The sequence below is a fragment of the Pinus tabuliformis genome, chromosome 1_2, assembly GCF_031772625.1.
Source record: "Pinus tabuliformis cultivar Carrire ecotype Pingquan chromosome 1_2, CPIR1, whole genome shotgun sequence".
Lineage (NCBI taxonomy): Eukaryota > Viridiplantae > Streptophyta > Pinopsida > Pinales > Pinaceae > Pinus > Pinus tabuliformis.
Genome location: NC_142298.1, coordinates 961,815,838 through 961,828,606, shown reverse-complemented (window position 1 = coordinate 961,828,606; position 12,769 = coordinate 961,815,838).

Below are 12,769 nucleotides of genomic sequence, written 5' to 3'. Positions count from 1 at the left end.
CAGTATTTTTGGAGCATATGTTTACTGCCATGTCTCCAAAGATTCTAGGAATAATCTTGAGCCAACAACTGAGTTGGGGGTATTTGCGAACTCTCGGTTCCTCAACTTATGGTTGCTTCACATCTTCCTGAGGTTCCTCATTCCAAACTAAAAGCTCCTCTACTAGTGGAAACAACCACTCAATTAAAGCCATCCAGAGAAGGAAGAAAACGAATGAGAGAAGCTAAGAGGCTATTACATGATGTTAGAGAGACTGCGGGAGCACCCACTTCACAGTGCAGGTAGAGAAGGTCACTAGAACAATACATTGGATAGATGGCCCTAATGACTGAGCTAGTAGAGACTGCGTCATCTTATTTTGAGGAATAAGTAGATAAAAGTATATGGGTTGATGCAATGGTGTAGGAATGTGATTCCATTGTAAATAACAGTGTTTGGGAAGTGGTCCCAAGATCAATAGATAAATTAATTGTGGGTTCAAGATGGCTCTTCTAGGTAAAGCATGCAATAGACGAAAGCATAGAGAAGTATAAGGCCATATTTGTGGCCAAGGGATTCTCTCAAGTTGAGGGAATCAACTATGAGGAAACCTTTGCTCCTGTACCAAGGTATTCATCCATTAGATCAATTCTTTCACTATCTACACAAATGGGGTGGAAGATCCACTAGATGGATGTAAAAGCAACATTCCTCAATGGAGTTATTGAGGAGGAGGTTTACATTGAGAAACCAAAAGGTTTTGAGACCTTGGATAATGAATCTCATGTGTGTAGACTCAAGCGAGCATTGTATGGTCTCAGAAAAGAACCCCATGCTTGGTACACTAGGATCGACAACTATCTCACAGGTTTGGGCTCCACCAAACATGAAGCAAAGGAAAACCTTTATCATATCTTGGTAGAAAGTAAATTGTTGATTATTGTCTTATATGTTGATGATTTGATTTTAACAGATGATGGTAAGCTGACCAGATCTTACAAGGAGGACCTTATAAGAGAATTTGAAATGAAGGACATGGAACTCGCGCACTACTTCCTTGGATTGGAAGTATGGCAAGTAGATGGGGAATTGATTGTCTCTCAAGGAAAGTATGCAAATGAGATATTGAAGAATTTTGACATGGAGAGTAGTAAACGCATGGAGACACCTCTAGCAACTAGTTGGAGGAAAGAGGATGCTACTTCAGGTGAAGTAGTGGAAGCTACCATTTATCAATAGCCAGTGGGTTCACTAATTTATCTTGTGAACACCTGACCAAATATGTGCTATGCAGTCAACTAGCTTAGTCAAGCTATGGTTAGGCCAACTAAATTATTTTTGAAGACAACTAAGCATGTCCTAAGATACCTTAGAGGCACCACCTAGTTTAGACTATGGTACAGAAACACTGAGGAAGTGAAGTTGTGTGGCTTCATAGATGCCGATTGGGCGGAGAGTCCATCAGACTAAAAGAGTGCATTAGGAGGAATTTCAGTGTTGGGTCGGTAGCGGTTTCCTGGTACAACCAGAAGCAAAGATCAGTGAACTTAGCTCACTAAAAGAAGAATACACAGCTACCAGTCAAGTAGCATGTGAGGCGATATGGATGGAAAAGATTCTTATGGGACTGTTTGATCAGATGATCAATCCTACTATGATCTATTGTGATAATCAGATTTTCATCAAGCTCTTTGAAAATCCAGTCTTTCACGGTTGATCCAAAAATATAGATATCTAATATCATCATCTATGGGATTGTGTGCAAAGGCAAATAATGTTGCTATATTACATTACAACAAAGGAACGTGATGCAGATATTTTCATAAAGGCTTTGTCAAAGGGTAAATTCAAGTTCCATAGAGGTAGGATCGAGGTGGTTGATAATCCCTTTGTTGTTGAGAGGGAGCATTGAAAAAATGTAGCAAGGAATTCTAAATTTAATTTTTGCCTTTGCTTAAATTGAGAAAAATTGAATTTCCACATCATAGAACACTTGGAGGTAGTTAAATGAGGTGACATGGCACTTGTCAATTAGTCAGATCAGTTAATTTGAGTTAGGGGCATGAAGTTCAGTTGTGTGTAGTGATTCCTAAATTTTAGGGGCCTACGTTGAGTTAATTTTAGTTGTAATAAGTTAAACTAGTTCTAACTGTTAAAAGAACTAGTTGGTGGTTAGTTGAGTAGTGTGACCTTAGTCCAACTTAGTGATTATCCAGTTAACTGATCAATCAGCCTAAATTATCGCATGCATGCAAAGAATTCGAGTTACCTAGTTGAGGTGGAGATTCCAAGACAATGTACTATAAGTCGTAGACTATTCCAATGTGTATAGGTGGTGCATGCAATCGGAGATCAAACCTTATGGGTTGCATAGTTAATTAAGAGGAAAAGAACCTACATAATAGGGGCCTAATTCCCTAGGAATTGGAAAAGGAGATAGGGGCTTGGAGGGCTTGAAATGTTTCTAAGTGTTGGCTAAAGTTAGTGAGTCAGTTAGGCAAAGAGATAGGCTATTCACTTGCAGGTTGTGCTCAGGCTTGAGCAAGCATATGTAATACATCTCTATTCTCTGATTAATTCAATACAAATAGGAACGAGTTTTAAGTAGTTGCTTTCCCCTAGATAAATCTTTGTGCATGTGTGTTATTTCTTATTGCATGTTTATGATTTGTGTTCTAGATTGTGAATTGAATTCCAAAAGAGTAGTAGAGTATATTTGAGTCTTGTTATTTAGTAAATTTCATGAGCAGTTTCAAATCTACATATAATTTCTATACAAAGATTACCAAAGAGCCAAGATTTCACCACCATTAAGTTGTGCCAGAAGTATGAAACCCTGCGCTTGGAGGGAGCTCCAGATGCAACCCAATCATCCAAGCAATATTATTGAAGATATGTCATGTTCATTAGACCCTCCACATATTTTTGGATAGCATGGTCAGATTAAACTACCTAGTATCTCTCAAGGCCCATCCGCCCAACTCTATCGGCCTAGTAAGGGAGTCAAGCGAACAAGATGAAGTTTCTTGTAGTTGTACCAAAGGAACTTCTCTATGATAGCATTGATTTTGTTTATGACCTGCGAAAGAAGATGGAATAAATGCATCCAATAAACCGAAATTCCTTGCAAAACCACCTTAACCATGATCACCTTGCCACCGAGAGTGAGCCATTTGTGACCCCCTTCGTTTTTTTTTCAAATTTGTTAATAAACCATATCCAATCCATATTTTCAATCTTACTTGACTTTCCGAAAAACCCAAGTATTTAAAACCCCTCATAAAGCCCTGGATTTTATCCCAAAGAGCGATGCTATCTCATGAATTACCTAAGTTTCCCCTATCTGAACTCATTTCAGATTGGTCTTTGTTGATTATGAGACCAAAAGCCTTGTCGAATTTGGTGATTACTAGGCGGAAACCTTTCCAATAATTTAGGTTCACTAAAACAGAGGAAAACATCCACAAAGGTGGGTGCACACATATTGTTTTCTCATATATACTTTACGCTATATTATTGAAATGGACTTTATATCATTGAAATGGAAGACAGCGCGTAAAATAATTTATTAAAAACAACGTGAACATCTACTTTGTTTTATATCATTGAAATGTCAGAAAACGTGTAAAATATTTAACGTGAATATTAAATTACTTGGTTTTCTATAATTGAAATCCTAGTATAGATTTATAGATTTAGTAGGTGTTTGAATGTATTAAATTTTGTGAGTTCTAAATTTTTTATCACGGAAAATTTGTAAAAACAAAATTATAAATCTCGAAAGATTTGGTTTTATTGACTTTATATATATATAATTTTATTGTTTAAATTGTATTTTATAGATTTGGTTTTATTGACTATATATAATTTTATTGTTTAGATAATCTTCGGCGAAATCACATAATCAATCTTTTGTCAACGCGTTTCGAACCAACCAGTGTGGTTCATCGTCAGGACAAGTTGAAGAACCAATCCGGCTTAGCTCGTTTAAATAGAGTGTGCAGAGACTCCAACGGCTATATTGCCAACGGCTAATTTTGACCTAATGACCCTTATATTAAATTATTATTATTCTTAGAAAATAGCTAAATCAGGTAAATATATTAAAAGAATTCATTTGTTAATTTAAATAAATGTATATGTATATCTAAAAACAAATAATATATAATATATTATTTTTAGAAATTAGCTAAATCAGGTAACTTATATATTAAAAGAATTCATTAGTTAATTTAACTAAATGTATTCGTTTAATAAAGATATATGTATATCTAAAAATGAATCATATATAATATCTATATAATCCATATTTATTATTTAAATATAATGGTCATTGAAATTAAATCAATAAATTATAATAATTCATATTTATTGAATAATCTCTATTTATTATTATTCCAATCCTAAGGAGAGGGAAGACAGAAACCCTAAGACCTAACAAAAGGGGAATGAGGAGGCTAGGAAGACAAGGCTGGGACCCAGCAACTGCTAATCTTCCAGCCATCATCCCTATTAAGATTGTTCAGCCTTTTCTCAATCTCCAGGGCCTCTCTAAATTTGCGATGGTGAAACTGCGCAACTTTGGCAATGACTTGAGCCTCTTCTATACATACATGATGCATAGTCTTCCCCGCATGCTCAGCCAGGGCTGAGGACTTGGTCCTACCATGTCTTAAGTCAGCCGAATGCTCGCTAATCCGTTGATTGATAGAGCGACCAGTCTCACCAATATAAGGGGTCCCACAGGAACAAGGAATGATATAGACGCCCTTCATGTCCTTAGGGTCAATAGGGTCTTTCACAGACCTGAGGGAGCCACGGATAGTGTTGAGAGGTCTAAAAGTTGTGGGCACATCGTACTTCCTCAGAATCCTCGCAATCCTATCCTTCATGGAGGAGTTTGAGTCTAAGGCTTTGGCCTCCTCTCGTCTCTTACTGAAGCTTTGGAAAAGATTCGTTGATGACACTGGTGTTGTCTGGTCTCATGGTCCTGATGAGCTGGATCGTTTCTTCAGTCACCTCAATAACCAATCCGCCGCCATTAAATTCACGATGGAAAAAGAAGATAATGGTTGTCTTCCGTTCTTGGATGTTCTCATCTCTAAGAAGGTGGATGGTTCCTTTTCTCATCAGGTGTTTAGAAAGAAGACGCATACTGAGCAATACTTGCATGCTTCTTCGCATCATTTCCCCGCTCAGAAGTTAGGGGTTCTTAGCACGCTTGCCACCCGTGCTGTAAGAATTTCTAATGAGGAGAGCCTGGAAACGGAGAAAGCTCATCTCCTTGATGTCTTTGAGAAGAATGGTTACAATAGGCACCTCGGTCAAAGAGCCTTCCTCAAGGCCAAGAAGGAGCCTTCAATCCGAAGGGTTCCTAAAGATCATATCATGGGTGTGAACCTTCCTTACATCCAAGGGACCACGGATAGGATTGCGAGGATTCTGAGGAAGTACGATGTGCCCGCAACTTTTAGACCTCTCAACACTATCCGTGGCTCCCTCAGGTCTGTGAAAGACCCTATTGACCCTAAGGACATGAAGGGTGTCTATATCATTCCTTGTTCCTGTGGGACCCCTTATATTGGTGAGACTGGTCGCTCTATCAATCAACGGATTAGCGAGCATTCGGCTGACTTAAGACATGGTAGGACCAAGTCCTCAGCCCTGGCTGAGCATGCGGGGAAGACTATGCATCATGTATGTATAGAAGAGGCTCAAGTCATTGCCAAAGTTGCGCAGTTTCACCATCGCAAATTTAGAGAGGCCCTGGAGATTGAGAAAAGGCCGAACAATCTTAATAGGGATGATGGCTGGAAGATTAGTAGTTGTTGGGTCCCAGCCTTGTCTTCCTAGCCTCCTCATTCCCCTTTTGTTAGGTCTTAGGGTTTCTGTCTTCCCTCTCCTTAGGATTGGAATAATAATAAATAGAGATTATTCAATAAATATGAATTATTATAATTTATTGATTTAATTTCAATGACCATTATATTTAAATCATAAATATGGATTATATAGATATTATATATTATTCATTTTTAGATATACATATACCTTTATTAAACGAATACATTTAGTTAAATTAACTAACGAATTCTTTTAATATATAAGTTACCTGATTTAGCTAATTTCTAAAAATAATATATTATATATTATTTGTTTTTAGATATACATATACATTTATTTAAATTAACAAATGAATTCTTTTAATATATTTACCTGATTTAGCTATTTTCTAAGAATAATAATAATTTAATATAAGGGTCATTAGGTCAAAATTAGCCGTTGGCAATATAGCCGTTGGAGTCTCTGCACACTCTATTTAAACAAGCTAAGCCGGATTGGTTCTTCAACTTGTCCTGACGATGAACCACACTGGTTGGTTCGAAACGCGTCGACAAAAGATTGGTTATGTGATTTCGCCGAAGATTATCTAAACAATGTTATGGATCACAGAAGTCTAAATTCCTATATAATTTTATTGTTTAAATTGTATTTATACATATATAATTTTATTGTTTAAATTGTATTTTAATGTATAAATTGATTATTTTTTGGTCATTTGGATTAGGTAGATTGTACAACTTAATTTTTCATTATAAAATTGATTGAAAATTATATATGGAAAGGGCTAAAATGTCAAATAATAATAAGACTGAGTTGAAATATTTTAATCATAAAATTATATTTATATATATATATATATATATATATATATATATATATATATATATATATATATATATATATATCAACCATGTGTATAGGAGTCGTTTAAATAGGCAGTGGAATTGCCCGGACGGTTAAAAGTGGTGGAATTCGGGCAAAAAAATTTCAAAAAATCTTGTAGAGGCAGTGTTTGAAATGTGTTTTTGATGGTGGAAATGGATTCAACACCGTCATATATATATAAAATGATATTGAAATATTTTATTTGTGATTGAAGTGGGGTATTATTATAAATCAAGAAAATATAAGAGATATTTTTTATTATAAATGGGCTAGTTCTGATTTGAATTTAATCTAATTAAAAAAAATAATGTGTTTATATGTATATATATTCATTTTATTGAAAATTTTAATTGAGGATTTATGAAGCATTTGAAACATCAAATTTCTAAATATCTAAAAAAAAAAACTGAATAGAAAATATGAGAAGATATGCAATTTGCATCTTGAAAGATTTGATTATTTATATAAATTTTGCATATATATATAGGTGACATTTTTCTTTGACATTGATTATAGAGAAAAAAGTTGGGAAAAAATAATGATAAATATTAATTAATTTATTAATTAAATTTAAATATGAAGTTAAATATACCAGTTATTTATTTGAATCATAATTATATAGGCTAAAATAGATTTTGATTTATGCTATTATTTATATTTTATATATATTTCACATTTCTCTAAGTATTAATTAAATTTATTAAATTTGATAGATTTATTAATTATATATAAAGTACACATATGAATTATTACTATTATTTAAATTTATTTTAATATAATATTCATATTTTTTTTATATTTTTATGTCTATATATATAATACTAATGAGTCAAATATTAAATATATTTTTATATTTTTTTAATTTTAATTGAACCAATATTATTTTTTAATAATTTAATGTTAAATTCAAAATGAACAATTTAATATTATTATTATTGTCATGAAACATAACATCACATAACAATGCTCTCAAGAATTCTTTTTCCAATATGATAGTGATACATTATCACTATGAAATTCTTATATATATATATAGTTTCTAAGTTTTAAATTTTTAGTATATTTTTGTCAAAAAAAAATATGTATATATAATTTAAGTATTTTAGACTTTTAAAAAATTAAACTTATTCGTACATTTAAAAATACAATTTAAACAATAAAATATTAAAAACACACAAAAAAAAATAGTAAAAATCAAAATATAAAAAACAAAACAAAAACCAAAATATAAAATAACTACAATATGTTATAATATATTTCCATATCTCCATAATTTACTAATCGTAACTTTGAAATTCTAAATGAATTTTGACACTAAGTTTTTTATTGTTCATACAACACAAACAAAACAAATTTGCATCGTATTGTTGTATAAAGTACAATAGAAACAAATAAGCCTATGCAAAGTGTGAGATATATATTTTTTTATGGATATTTGTAACATGAGTTTTAGTGAAAAAGTATTTAAATTTTTGAATACGAAAATAAATTTAATATTTAGAAAACCCATAAAATACTTTGATTATACAATTCAATAGCTTAAAAGTACAATTTTCCCAATTTCTAATTAAACTTAATGCAATATCAATCAACTACCATATTTATAATTTATAATTAAACTTTATATAAAATTAATAAAAATATGCTAAAAATAATAAAAAACAATGGCTACATAGTAGCTAGTGCCTTGTCACTTAGCTTAAATGTCATTAAATCAAAGTAAAAATATTAAATTCAAGTTAGTATTAAGGTTTAGAATCGGGTTAATTGGATCGGAGCAGGGAGGGTTTGGCAGCTGGCGCAGAGCTGGACCTAGGGCCGTAGGGCCGAGGCATAGGGCCCATCAGCTATGGAAGGGAAGGAGGTTGCTGTCATCCGTCCGCACCGGTAAAAGAACGCCAGGAGATAGGCAGGTGGAGGTTTCGGACGCCATGCAATAGACAACTGGAGGGCTCAGCAAACAGTAAACTTTGAAGGCAATTTACCTCAGGGGTAAAGGGATCAGGAATAACGGACAGCGCTTCCCCAGTTCTCGACAAGCAGACAAGCATCCCGTGACCAGCGAAGTAACCATGGTTAATTCAGATGAGGGTATTGACTTAGACCCAGCTATGGAGGACATCCTTTCCGTTTGGGGGAAAGACCCAACTGCTCAGAACATAGAGCGTTATTTTGGAACGGTGGAAGCCCTAGTTTCTCCTCCGTTTTTACCGGAAGCAAAAAGACCGTCTCAAACCCTCACAAATTCGCCCAAGGGATCGGAAGGAACGGCTGTGGTGCATCAGGGGATCAAGCACTCGCAACAGTTTCAAAGGTCGAGCAAGGAAGACCCACATGCAGGTCTTCTCAACCCTCATCACGGCAGCAAGGGGAAACTCGGGTTTGCAGGTCCGATCCTCTCTGGTGGCTTAGAAGACATAGTCAATCTCGGGTCGAAGCTAGGGCAAAGCTCTGAAGGCGATGCGGGAAGGACGGCAACAGTCACAAGGGTTTCCATTGCAAAGAGCATAAATAGCCCAAAGGAAATCGGGTGGAAGGATCAAGGTCACGAAGACTTCCAGGATTCAAGGGGGGAAGACAATCGAGCAGATCAGGGTTTTCAGGTAATAAATCAATCTCTCCTTGAGTCCCTAAATTTTTCGTTAAACACTTCGAATGTGGTCCCTCCGGAGTCAGGACCCCTGCCTCTGTCCTCTGAACCGGGATCCCAAAGAGGGCAGGAGGAGAATGAAGGATTAAGAGACACCGACAGAGGAACAAAAAGCACAGGGGGTCAAAGGAAAAAGCAGAGACTGATCAAATCCCAAGGGGTAGAAGGGAACCTGGTGCTGGGCATGGACGTGCAAATTGAAGAGGCGCTGGAGGTCGCAGAATGTACCCTAGTCGGCAGAGCAAGGGGTAAGAAATTCTCATCCGATTTCATTCTATCCTGGGGGAAGCAGAACTGGCAAACTGATCTAATCAGAGAATTCAGGGTCTTGACCTTAGCAAAAGGATGGTTCTCGGTGCATTTCGAAAACAAAGGGGCGGCAGAATGGGTGTTGAAGAGGAATTGGACACTCGGAAACATCCCGGTGTTGTTCAAAAAATGGAGCCCGATGTTCGATGCAGCCCATGAAAAAGCTGATGTTTTCCCGGTTTGGGTAAGAGCTCCAGGGTTACCATCGTTCCTCTGGGTCGAGTCGGTCTTCAAGGCGATCGGGAATAGATTGGGCACTTACTTAGAGACAGACATGTCTTTCCAAGAAACACACAACAGAGCAATGGCAAGGATTCTCGTAAGTCTTAATCCAAGCGGAGGACTGGCAGAGAAGATTAATCTCCAATACAAAGAGTATGTCTTTGAACAAATCTTGGATTACGAATTTCTGCCTTTCCGTTGCCATAGATGCCACGAGTACGGGCACTTGGCTAAGGAATGCCCTTTAGGCAGGCAGTGGAAGAGGTTCCAGAGAACGAGGGCGAGGCCGGAAAAAGACAATAGGCACTTCCAGTTTCGAAAAAACAAGGAGATTTCAGACGACCAGGAAGATGAAACAATGGATTTAGACCCGCAGCAGGAGAGGCAATTCCAGAGAGCAGATCTTCAGGAATCCCCGAGGAAACTGGCAGAAGAAGGAACTGAACCCGGGATCGCAAAGGAGAACCCTGAAGATGCACAACCGAGCTCAAACACTAGGCCAGCCGAGGATCCAAAGGGTACGAGCCTGGATCCAAATCTCTCTCCTTTTTTTAATACTGAAAATAAAGATAAATGCTCGGATGAATGTCCGGCCCATGATTCTCTCACTAAAATCTCCCTTTCTGGAAAAAATGTTAATAATGTAAATTTGGATGAAGGTAATTTGGAAAATTGTATTGATATCATATCAGCCGCTATCCCCTCCCTAGATCTGAATTGTGACGGGGGTCGCCCTGAACCCTCCTCTCAGGCCCAGCAACCTATATGCCCCTATAACCTCCGCTCTCTGGACTCTAAACCTGTCCCTATGTCAACAATGGGGGGCATCGAACCTTCCAACCCTCAGAGTCAGTCCAGGAAGAAAAGGGGTAGGAAATCCAATCTGTCTATGGCCCAAGTCAAGGCAAAATTCGATGTGGTAGACGGGAAGCAACAATCTATCACAGGGGCACTTAGAGCAGTGCAAAGCCCCGTCCCTGCCCTTAAATGATCATAACCTCTTGGAATTGTAGGGGTTTAGCCAGTAAACCTAAAAAACTGGCTCTTAGGGAGATAGTTATGAACTCCAAGGCGGATGTCCTCCTTCTTCAGGAGACTCTGGGGAAAGGGGAGGAAATCGAAACAATGCTCAACGCTCTTCTTCCAGGGTGGAAATTCTCAGCCTTGGACTCAGATGGTCACTCAGGAGGATTGGCTGTTGGATACAGAGATGGGAGAATTAAGCTTAGGAACCAATGGGGAATAAAGCAGGTGATGGGACTAGAATGTCAGACTACTGAATTTGATTTTCCTCTAACTATCCTAAACATATATGGTCCTTGCCAGGGAAGGATACCATTCTGGAATGGGTTGATGGAGAACTCGCTTTTGAAGAATAACTATTTGGTGTTGGGTGGTGATCTAAATTTCTCCTTAGGAAGAGCGGAAGCTTGGGGTCCAGCTGCAAGAGAGGATCCGCAAACAGATTTTTTCCAGAATCTATTAGTCTCAAATAATCTGATAGAAGCCAACCTCATCAAGCTAAAGCCGACCTGGAGGAATAGAAGAGTAGGAGAAGCAAGGGTGGCGAAGAGACTAGACCGCTTCTTACTCAATGAGGACTTATCTGCCATGATTCCTTTATTCAGGCAATGGGTTGAAGAAGGGGGCCCTTCGGATCACTTCCCTATCTACCTCGAGCTCTCCAAAGTTCCCCCAAAACCACCTGCCCCTTTCAAATTCAATGCTTCCTGGCTACAAGAAGAATCTTTTAACAAACTATTCAAAGAAACTTGGCTTCATCCTGACAGAGGCTCACAAGAGAACAAAGGATTCTTATTCATGGAAAATCTTAAAAGACTGAAGAAGGCAACAATTCTATGGGCAAAGGACAGGAAAGCAAAGCACACTGAGGAAATTTCTAGGATAAACGAGGAACTCCAAAAGCTTGAAAGCATAGAGGCGGATGGCTATGAGACTCAGGAATCTAAAGAGAAAATTCTAGCACTGGAGAAACACAAGAATCAAATCTTGCTGGCAAAGGAGGAGGAATGGAGACTCAAGAGTAGAGCAATCTGGCTCAAAGCAGGGGATGATAACACAAGTTTTTTCCATAACTATGCAAAAGGGAGGAAGAGTGCAAATACCATCTGGAACTTAAAAAATGAAGAAGGTGGGGAGGCTAAAACTTTTGAAGCCCTATCAGCTCTTGGGGTGAACCACTTCCAATCCTTATTTAAAGACAATGGTGAGATCACCATTGCGGAAGTCATCCAAACAGCGCAGTGCTTCCATAGATACGTGGAGGAGGAAGAAGCGGACAATTTAATGGACCCTGTTACGAAGGAGGAGGTGGAAAGTGTTATCAAATCTATGGCAAAAGAGAAGAGCCCCGGTCCGGATGGTTGGACAGTAGAGATCTTTCTACATTTTTTTGAGCAGATAGGAGAAGAAATCACAGAAGTCGTAGAGGAGTCAAGGAAGAAGGGAGAAATCTACAGTCCTTTCAATGCAACCTTCATAGCACTCATTCCAAAAAAAGAAGCCCCAGAATCCTTTGAGGACTTCAGACCTATCTCCTTATGCAACAGTATCTATAAAATAATTGCAAAAGTGATAGCACTCAGAATCAAACCAATCCTATCAAGGCATATCTCTCCTGAACAATTTGGGTTCTTGAATGGAAGGCAAATACATGAAGCAATTGGGGTGGCACAGGAGGTCCTACACAGTGTTAAGATGAAAAATAAGAAGGGTGCAGTAATCAAAATAGACTTATCAAAAGCATACGACAGGATAAACTGGACATATATTCGGCTGCTTTTAATGCACCTAGGATTCAAAGTGGACTTTATTAGATGGATCATGGGGTGTATCACAGATGTCAGCTATGCAATCCTC